The following is an 8,154-nucleotide window of genomic DNA, read 5'->3' on the forward strand; positions in this document are numbered from 1 at the left end:
TATGTTTGTTGTTTAAAATATTGGATAAAATGTATGGATTTTTTTTTAAAATTTACATTTAATTTTCATATTATAAATGTGAAGATATATTTGGTTATTGTTGTATTGTAAAATTTTATTGGATTGATTTTTCTTGTCTAATTGGATATTGTTATATTTCATATTAAAAATGACATTTAATATTTCAATAATTTCTTAATTATTGACCCCTTATTGTGTTTAATAGGATAAATCCGTGATGACTTGGTATAGTCACTATCGGATTAAACAGTGACCATTTTTTATGGTCACTAATTGGATTAAACAGTGGCCACTTTCTATGGTCACTAATCATATTAAGCAGTGACTACTTTCTATGGTTACTAATCGGATTAAACAATGATGATTTTGATTGGTCACTAAGTAGATAAAATAGTGACAACTTTAATTGATTAATGACAACATTTAGTGACGAAGTAGGTCGTCACAGATTTAGTGACGAATATATTTTAGTCCCTGTTTAGTGACTATATTTATATTTGGTCACTAAATCAATTTTGTGACGGACCTATAGTGACGAAAAGTGACGACCGGAATTTTCGTCACTAAATCATTTAGTGACGATTCATTCTATTGTTAGTGACCATATCGTTTTGGTCACTAATTCGCATTTTTTTTGTAGTGTACAACCATCGTTTAACTGCTATATTCCTTAAATAAAAGAAGGATACACATTGCATGCAGAGATTAGAAAGTTTACCAAGCAAAAAAAAAACTAATTTCTATATCTCTACAATGAAACTATCTCGAACCACACATAAAAAAAAACCAATGTATTTTTTTGTTTGTGAATCACATTGGTCCTATGATATGGTTCAATCTTTTGGATTATTCCGTAAGTCTACATTAGTGTAACCACTAGAATAAGGGTCAAATTATAGATTTCCAAACATGATCCAATAGATTATCCAAGTTATTGTTAATTCTAAACCCATTAAATTCAAACAACCTAGAAGGACGAAAACTGTTATCATTTTTTTTGTAACGAGAAACGGTAAGTTCTTTACTTGCATAAATGGCATATGAAAGAAAGTTCAATTAAGCCTTAAAATATTAAGCGAGAAAAACGACTATCAATAAATTTCAGCTAGAAACATCATTAAAGTGGCCGTTCTAGTTATGATAACTCAAAGGGAAATGACTCTTGAGGGTAATTAACTTTTGCGTTTGTACTCATTTGGTTTCTTTTCTTTTTTTTGTATTCAATATACCATCGCACTTGTTGTTGGTGTTTACGATAGCCCTTTTGATCAGCTTTTGACCTGTGATAGCCGGTCAAAGGGTTATGGTGAAAACAAACAACAAGTTCGATGGTATATTGAGTACAAAAAAAAGGAAATGGATCAAATGAGAACAAACGCAATAGTTGGTTACCCTCCTGATTCATTTTCTTTTTACTCATTTACAACAAATCCCACATCATCTCCTACTAATATTAATGACTTTATGAGATTCATTCTTGCTTCTCTTCAAAACATAACCTACGAAAGGACATTATTCATACATGTACAACTTTGTAATGCACTTGAATATTTATTAGGGAATCTTGACTAAGCAGGCGCATTTCATGACTACATTTACATTTCCAATCAAAATGATTTATCGTATCATGGATTCTAGACAAGTCTACAAACGGGTGGAATCACAAGTGCTATGATTTTTGAGTTTACTTAGCTTTAAGATCGAACTCATGGGATAAGATAAAACATCAATATGTACAATATTATGGTGATGTGTAGACACATCACCATAATATTGTACATATTGATGTTGTATTTTATCCCATGAGTTCGATCTTAAAGCTAAGTAAACTCCAAAATCACAGCACTTGTGATTCCACTCGTTTGTAGACTTGTCTAGAATCCATGATACGATAAATCATTTGATTGCAAATGTAAATGTAGTCATGAAATGCACCTACTTATTCAAGATTCCCCTAATAAATATTCAAGTGCATTACAAAGTTGTACATATATGAATAATGTCCTTTCGTAGGTTATGTTTTGAAGAGAAACAAGAATGAATCTCATAAAGTCATTAATATTAGTAGGAGATGATGTGGGATTTGTTGTAATTGAGTAAAGAGAAAATAAATCATGAGGGCAACCAACTGTTGCGTTTGTTCTCATTTGGTCCCTTTCCTTTTTTTTTTTGTACTCAATATACCATCGAACTTATTGTTTGTGTTCACCATAACCCTTTGACCGGCTATCACAGGTCAAAAGCCGGTCAAAAGGGCTATGGTAAACACTAACAACAAGTTCGATGGTATATTGAATACAAAAAAAAGGGATCAAATGAGTACAAACGCAAAAGTTAATTACCCTCAAGAATCATTTTCCCTAACTCAAAATGGTCTATGATTGATCACTTCAAATCATGTTCGAATATCACATGCATGTACATTTCAACTTTTAAATGAAAAAAAAAAAAAAAAATTACGCCCATTTGTGCTGGAGAGAATCCTTTAATTTGATAGTAGTGAGATATTATTACTCATGACCAAAGTTTATTTTTTATTAAAACTTCACCAAAGATACAAAAGTATCTTTACACAAGACACAAGTATTTGTTTTGTTTTAAGAAAACACCAAAGTTATATTGAATTTAAAAGGAAAGATTTATGATTAAATCTTTTATCTAAACATAGTAAAGACAACTTTTATTTACTTCATTATATAATTATCACCACTTAATATCAGTTGAAGGCGGTTTACAACAATTTTTTGTTTCCTTACAATGTTTCCTTACAATGTTTCTCACATGTATCCGGAAAAGGCTTGCATATACTTTTGTCACCAAACTTACCACAACAACACCAAGAATTATCCTTGTCTTTTAAACAATACGTCCAGCAAGCTTGTCGCCTAAGTGTTTTGACGTCATTGATATCAATTTTCCGACCTATAAACCCAAGAACAGTAATATTACTTATGAAGTTCATTCAAATAAAAATGGTTTCATGAGAAATATAAATACACGACATAAGCTTACATTCTTGACAAACAAGTAATAAAAGAAAACTTATACATAAGACCATAACATGATATTCGATGTACTTGACCATTATGCGAGGTGCCATACTTTGAGATAATTTTAACTTTTTTAAGATAAAAGGGTACAAAAAGACTCAATGAACGATAATTGAATGAAAGCTTATATTTATAAACACGTTTAGGATAGTGATGTGATTGTTTAGGGCACCAATTTTAAGATTGAAAAAATAAGCTAATAGAGTCTTGCACGACATCTTTTGTATATTTCATATATGTGTATTAATATATTTAAGTAGTTATAAAAAAATATAAAAGTGCAATGATGTGTATGTGAGTATTGTGTATATATGTTTAAAATGTATTTTGTGTATTGTCTTTATTATGTTTTATATTCGTTTCTATACGAAAATGTTAATATGTTCTATGTTCGTCTTTCTACCTATATGTCTATGTTTATATGATGGCTCAAAGTTTTAACAAAATGTTGTTCTAAGTCATATATATATGCATATAAAAAAAATAGTATTATATATATATATATATATATATATATATATATATATATATATATATATATATATATATATATATATATATGATTCATTTTTAAATAAATTAAAAAAAAATCACTTTTATGACAATTTTAATAAATAAAAACAAAAGCATTATATAAATGAATCATCGAGATGTTTTTTTTTAGGATTTTTTTGTAAATCATGTTATTTGTTAATTATGTAGTGATTCATTTGTTTTGTTCGTCAAAAATTAGATTCGGTAAGAACATTTTTTTTGTAGGAAAATAAGAAGTTTTTTTCTATATATTTTTTTAAGGAACAAAACAAATGAATCAATAGATTAATCAAAACTAAACATTATTCAATAAAAAAATTTCAAAAAAACTTCTTGATGATTCATTTATACAATGATTTTGTTGTTATTCACTAAAATTACCATAAAACTGAATTTTTTCTTAATTTACTTAAAAATGAATAATGAAGATGTTTTTTTTTGGAATCTGTTTTGTGAATCATTTTAATTTTGAATTATGTAAAGATTTATTTTGTTTGTTTGCTAAAATAATATGTAGAAATTATTTTTTTACCTTTCTACTTAAATTTTTATTCCTCTCTCTCTCTCTCTCTCTCTCTCTCTCTCTCTCTCTCTCTCTCTCTCTCTCTCTCTCTCTCTCTCTCTCTCTCTCTCTCTCTCTCTCTCTCTCTCTCTCTCTCTCTCCTTTAGAATCATTCAAACTATTAATTAGATTTGATTTAAATTATTCTATAATTTACGGCAGAAGACCTAAATAAAAAGATAATTTAAATTCAACTTTTTTATGTTTAATAGGACATGGTGGATATTCTAATGGACCAAAGATCCTTTGAAGTTATAATGAATATCTCCATATAATTCCCAAAAATCATCAAACACATTGTTTGCATGATGTTGAATGAAGGTTCACATAGAATTGGGTTAGTCATCACATAATTTTGATGCAAAAAAACATGCACGATACGATATTAACACAATTTTTATATTTCTAAAAATAAAAATTTTCTTTTCTTTTCAATCGACTATTGATTACTAAAACTAGCTAGTTTTTTTATTTTATTTTATTTTATTTTATTTTATTTTTTTGCGTATGTGTTCTCCATGATTTTCCATAAAAGAACAACCAATCCTTAAATAGTTATCGCGATCGAAATTTATAAAGCGATCCCATGTCGATATTTGAAATCGCGGTTATCATGGTGGTATAGTATTGATATAGCGGTTTTTTAATATTATGTATAATTTATATTATATATTCATATAAAATTTATATATTAGATTATTAATACTATATAAAATTAATATCTTAAAAAATCATATAAAAACATAATATAATATATATATATATAATATTCTAATATAATAATATGGAAACTAAAAAAATGTCAAAATATCATCGCAACTCAAGTCGTTCATTGGCTTCTAAGTATTGAAACAGACAAAAAAATGAAGTTGTCATTTGTTGTCTTGTAGTTTGTAATTAATTATATTTATTATTTGGGTTTATTAAGACAAAAAGTGTGGTGGACTAGTTAAAAATAATAAGGATTTAATATTGAAATAACACACAATCGTTTTTTTCTTTGTCAAAGTAGCTTAATATGTACAAAATTGTAAAAGCGGGTGTAGCACTACTATAGCGCTGATAAGGTTCGCGGTAAATAGCGGTCAATAGCGCTGCTAATAGCGTCATCGCTATTCGTAAACACTATTTCAAAATAACGGTTCAGAAATACCGCAAAACGCTATAACGCGCTATTGATAGTATAGAACAATGCTTCAAGATCAAGTTTATGCGACACATAACATATCTAACATTTTCGCTAACCCATAGCTACTTTTTCCAAAGTAACTAATATTTTATGATAATATAATAATTTTCTAATTTTCACATCGATTTCATTTTTAGTTCGAATATTTTAGTATTGCAAACTTCCATGACACTATACCAAATTATTCAAAAAAAAAAAAAAAAAAACAAACAACCATAGTTCCAACCAATAAAAAAAGGTTATCAAATTTAAGAATTGTGTATATTCTCGTACAAGAGAAATGATGTCCGGCGATATACGTTGCACAAAATAAAATAATATTGTTAATTTTTTGCATGTACATTGTAATATAGTAAGACATTAACTATAAAATTACACTAGGTCAATATATAAATTAGTAATTATTTTGAACTAAATATGGTTTTCGATTTAGTATTACAAGGTAACGTTTGACTAATTTAGAAATTATTTATATGTTGAGTCGTATCTCATATGTTTCTGCTTATAGGATCGATCGAGTATGTCTTGACATATATTACATCTGATAATTGAGTATGCCTTGGGTATGGCAGTTTGGATCAAATCAATTTGGCAAGAATCGATGAATCAAAATCAGGTAAATTCCTTTGTGTGTCCTATGAGGACAAAGGAGATGATATTAGTACGGAATATATCAATACAAAGGTTACACTGATGCTATATTCCACACTAATAAAGATGATTATGTTTGTTTTCGAAATCGGTGCTTCTGCTAAATAATGAAATATTTGTTTGAAAGAGTACCAAGTAATACACAATATGATGAGTTATTAAAACTCTTTGATCGATTAGATCTTTGAAACAGGCAAATAATGAATCGTAAAATAGTTAAGAAAAACACAAGAATGGATCTAAATGAGTTGAATGATTCGATTACTCAATCCTCAACAGAGCTCGACTAAGAACTTCCGCTGTAGAGGATTATCAGGGTTACAAAACAAGAACGATAAATGTGCTGAATAATACTTCTCTAATCGTTTCTATCGTTACGTTCTATGATGCATGCAAGCATCTATTTATATAAACCCTACAAAACTCACGGATGGAAAGGCCCGTACCGGAGACTAAACTTGGACTGGCTAACGAGCCCAAAAGACGCAATACAAAACACGACCCAACAATCTCCCCCTTTGCATCAATTTGGAGCGAGACTATCGTTTCTTCTTGCTTGGGCCAGCAGTGGGAACCTTCTTCGTTGTATCAAACAAACGCGGGATAAGAGCGAGAATTGTCTGCCTGAAGCGAATGTACCATTGTATCATATCGTCAAAGTACTTCTTGTCATCCGCTGCGTTTTCCTTGCATCAATGGATGATGCCTAAGACGTGCTCCAAACATGCAGTGGTGTAGAGATGTTTATCAGCCAAAGCAAAGAGACATTTATGGCCTTCATTTCGGGTAAACATCACAGAGTTTCTCTTCGGGTCAATCTTCCCCATCTGCATCACGTTAAGATCACTGGCTGAGCCAACAAGAGATATGATAGGCTTTTTCTTGAATACGCTCGCTATCTCCTGGTCCATCTGGGCAACTTCCATGACATAGCATACAAGCATCCTCTTAAAGTGGTCGATGATCGGACCATATTCTGCCTCGTTTGTAAGAAGGATGTTGTGCAAGATAATCCAGTCATAGGGATTAAGGTTGGGAAGATCTGCAAGTGAGATGGCATGTTCGGTCTTGGCAGATCCCCTCAGTATCTTGATCCGAACGTTGGTGAAGTTTCCTTCCCTGTACGGCTTTAGGATCCGAACGTTGATGATTTTCTGAGCGCTCTCCTCAGCAATTTTCTTGCCCTTGTCTTTTACACCCGAACTTGATGCTTGGCCTGTAAGAGGAGGTTCGGTTGTGTGTGTTGCTGTTGAAGAAGGAGGCGGTTGAGACACATTCTCTTTTTCTCCCCCTTGTTTCGGAATGGACACGAAATCAAGGAGCCCTTCAATCTTGCTTAGTAGAGAGAGGGCGGGAGCGAGCTTCTCTGCAAGACTACGCCTCACAGAATAATTAAGGATCGGGTCATGTGCGTCAAGGATGTTTGAGATAGCTGAGTGGACATCCGAAACACACGACTTAATCACCTCTCTTTCAGATCGAAGAGAGTCAATCTCCTTTTGTGAGTTGGAGAATTGAAGACTCTTGACCTTTAAAGTGGTGGTCTTCCTAGCAAGAGCATCCATGAGGGAGTTCTCAGCCACTAGATCTTCCTGAAGCTTGGGTAGGCGCTCCTCAATGGTGTTCTTGAAAGCTGAGTTGTCGTCTGATAGAGTTTGATGAAGAGAAGCGAACGACTTCAGCTCTGATGCGACGGAGGTAGCCAGCTGGTTGACAATTGGTTCCAACTTTGTTCTGGTGGCTTCAGCACCCTCCTGTAATGATTTCAACAAGGAAGAAGCATCAGTGAATAGTTTATCGACTTTTTCGATCGCAGCCTCACAAGCTTTGGTTGATGCATCAATGGCTGCAGTGGTGCAGTCCAGAGAGACTTGATGAGCTTTTGAAAAAGCATCAACAATTTTCTAGATGGCAGCCTCAGAGATGGAAGACTGAGATGTGGAAGAGGAGGCGATGAGCGAATCGATTTTATCGTGAAGCTCCTTGAGATGCCTCTTTGTTATAGGAGCATCGTCATCATCATCACTCTGAACTTGATACGAACTATAATAGACCGAATCAAAAGTCATGTCCTCTCTGCTGAGGAATGGTTCTTCGCTTTCTGCAACAGGAGATGAGGGGGTGGTGAGGGTGGAGGCTCGGTAGTT

At 32.0% G+C, this 8,154-nt stretch overlaps 1 long non-coding RNA gene across 1 annotated transcript; it reads right to left on the bottom strand.

Annotated features, from left to right (window-relative positions):
- Positions 1-2,692: 2,692 nt before the first annotated feature.
- LOC145028898 (uncharacterized) lies at positions 2,693-3,170 on the bottom strand. Its single transcript, XR_013676245.1, has 2 exons — positions 3,034-3,170; positions 2,693-2,943 (listed from the first exon to the last, which is right to left on the bottom strand). It is a non-coding gene; the product is annotated as an uncharacterized LOC145028898 (long non-coding RNA).
- Positions 3,171-8,154: the final 4,984 nt, after the last annotated feature.

Source organism: Lactuca saligna, chromosome 2 (assembly GCF_052625555.1).
Source record: "Lactuca saligna cultivar CGN05327 chromosome 2, ASM5262555v1, whole genome shotgun sequence".
NCBI lineage: Eukaryota > Viridiplantae > Streptophyta > Magnoliopsida > Asterales > Asteraceae > Lactuca > Lactuca saligna.